Below are 2,523 nucleotides of genomic sequence, written 5' to 3' on the forward strand. Positions count from 1 at the left end.
TCTATCAAGGGGGAGGAGCTCTCCTCTACTCTCCTTTTGTACCCTACTGTCAGTTAGCCGGCAGCCACAAACAGACCGGTCGTTACTGTTGGCTTTGCGTGTGTTGTCTCTTGGAAATAGCTACATGTGTAAATATGTGTGTACATATCTGTCTGGAGTGCACGCAGTGTCTCAGTCAGGATGTCCCCAAAATTATACATTTTCTCCAAGTTGCCTAATTGTTTCATTCTATTTTGTTTATGTATTGTGGGCTATTTAAATTGAATTCTTACCCATGAGATTAACTTTTCCCCCCAAGTAAAGGATAATTATCTAGGGAACACAGGTACACTGATGTAAACACACTCACTCACGCAGTGAGAACAGTACAGTACTACAGTACATTAGCATTATAGCTAGACAGGTATGTGCCATAACAACAATACGAGGAATTTTCCCTGGTCTGTTACTATACCTGTCGTCATAACAACAGCAGTTTTTCAAAGTATATAGTCCAACTATAACAGACATATACTATCATAGACAGGCCTGTTCTGTGTCTCGGTGATATGTGCTTCCTGGCATGCTGATTAGCTAACCCTTTGGCTTCCTAGGATCTCTGGAGCTCTGACCTGGTGCTGTCACACTGTGCTGTGCAGTCCTCTGTCTCTCTCTGATCACCCGTCAGCACTCACATATCAGACAGTCCTCCCTGTGCTGTGGCTCTGAAAGACAAATAATCTCTCTCTCTCTTTCTCTCTCTCTCTCTCTTTCTCCCCCCCCCCCCCTCTTGCTCTGCCTATCTCCGCCAGTCTGTCCGTCACGGTGAACACCTATCCACTCCTCCTCTTCTTTCTCCTTGTCAGACACAGGTGAAAGGTCTGTATCCATACGGGGAGGATTAAACTCAGAGTCTAGTTTTATTGCGGTTGTAGCTGTCGCTGGCTATCAGCATCCAGCTCTACCTCCCAGTAACCTGTCGGGAGCAGGGGATGCTTCTCTCCAAGCTGGTCAACACAGAGAGAAGTTAGGAAGAGTTTGTTTTGCAACCTGGGCTGTGTTGAGACACCAGACACGTGTAGTTTGATGTGCTTCCCCACTGTTGTGGTGTTGCACTATGAAGGCATGTCTGAACGGTAGTGGTTGGTATTGTTGGAGTCATATCTTACATACACAGATATATGTCTCGTATTTGGGTTTGTGATTCAGAGAGGGAGCCTCAACAAAGCAGAACTCTCTGTTTTCCACACTTTAATATGATTGAATTCTACCCAAGCAAACCCTCTATGAATGAAGATATAGTTAATTCATGTGGTCACGTTTCATTACTTTAGTGTTTACTATACAATACATTTGTTAATATGCGCTTTGTGAGTGAGTGTGTGCGCGTGCGTGTGTGAGTGTGAGTGTGTGTGTCTGTGTGTGTGTGCATGTGTGAGTGTTTAGTGTGTGTGTGTGATGGATATGTAGTGTGTCTTCTCCACCATACACGATAGCTCCTCCTCATTTGATCCCCTGATCTAGTCATCAGAAAGGGGGTCGTCGTGTGCCCATGTTAAAAGGGGGCCGTTGTGTGCCCATGTTGAAAGGGGGTCGTTGTGTGCCCATGTTGAAAGGGGGCCGTTGTGTGCCCATGTTAAAAGGGGGCCGTTGTGTGCCCATGTTAAAAGGGGGCCGTTGTGTGCCCATGTTAAAAGGGGGCCGTTGTGTGCCCATGTTGAAAGGGGGTCGTCGTGTGCCCATGTTGAAAGGGGGCCGTTGTGTGCCCATGTTGAAAGGGGGTCGTCGTGTGCCCATGTTGAAAGGGGGCCGTTGTGTGCCCATGTTAAAAGGGGGCCGTTGTGTGCCCATGTTAAAAGGGGGCCGTTGTGTGCCCATGTTGAAAGGGGGTCGTCGTGTGCCCATGTTGAAAGGGGGCCGTTGTGTGCCCATGTTGAAAGGGGGCCGTTGTGTGCCCATGTTAAAAGGGGGCCGTTGTGTGCCCATGTTAAAAGGGGGCCGTTGTGTGCCCATGTTAAAAGGGGGCCGTTGTGTGCCCATGTTGAAAGGGGGCCGTTGTGTGCCCATGTTAAAAGGGGGCCGTTGTGTGCCCATGTTGAAAGGGGGCCGTTGTGTGCCCATGTTGAAAGGGGGCCGTTGTGTGCCCATGTTAAAAGGGGGTCGTTGTGTGCCCATGTTAAAAGGGGGCCGTTGTGTGCCCATGTTGAAAGGGGGCCGTTGTGTGCCCATGTTAAAAGGGGGCCGTTGTGTGCCCATGTTGAAAGGGGGCCGTTGTGTGCCCATGTTGAAAGGGGGCCGTTGTGTGCCCATGTTGAAAGGGGGTCGTTGTGTGCCCATGTTGAAAGGGGGTCGTTGTGTGCCCATGTTGAAAGGGGGTCGTTGTGTGCCCATGTTGAAAGGGGGCTGGCCCAAGGAAGCAGACAGGAGAGTCTCTACACATGTAGTCCTTGTCATTAGATCCAGGCTTAAATTTTGTATTCATGAATATTTCAGTAGTTATTTCAGCGAGCTGCTCATCTGTGTCCTTTTTTCCTACTTAACTCC

Source organism: Salvelinus alpinus, chromosome 6 (assembly GCF_045679555.1).
Source record: "Salvelinus alpinus chromosome 6, SLU_Salpinus.1, whole genome shotgun sequence".
Taxonomy (NCBI): Eukaryota; Metazoa; Chordata; class Actinopteri; order Salmoniformes; family Salmonidae; genus Salvelinus; species Salvelinus alpinus.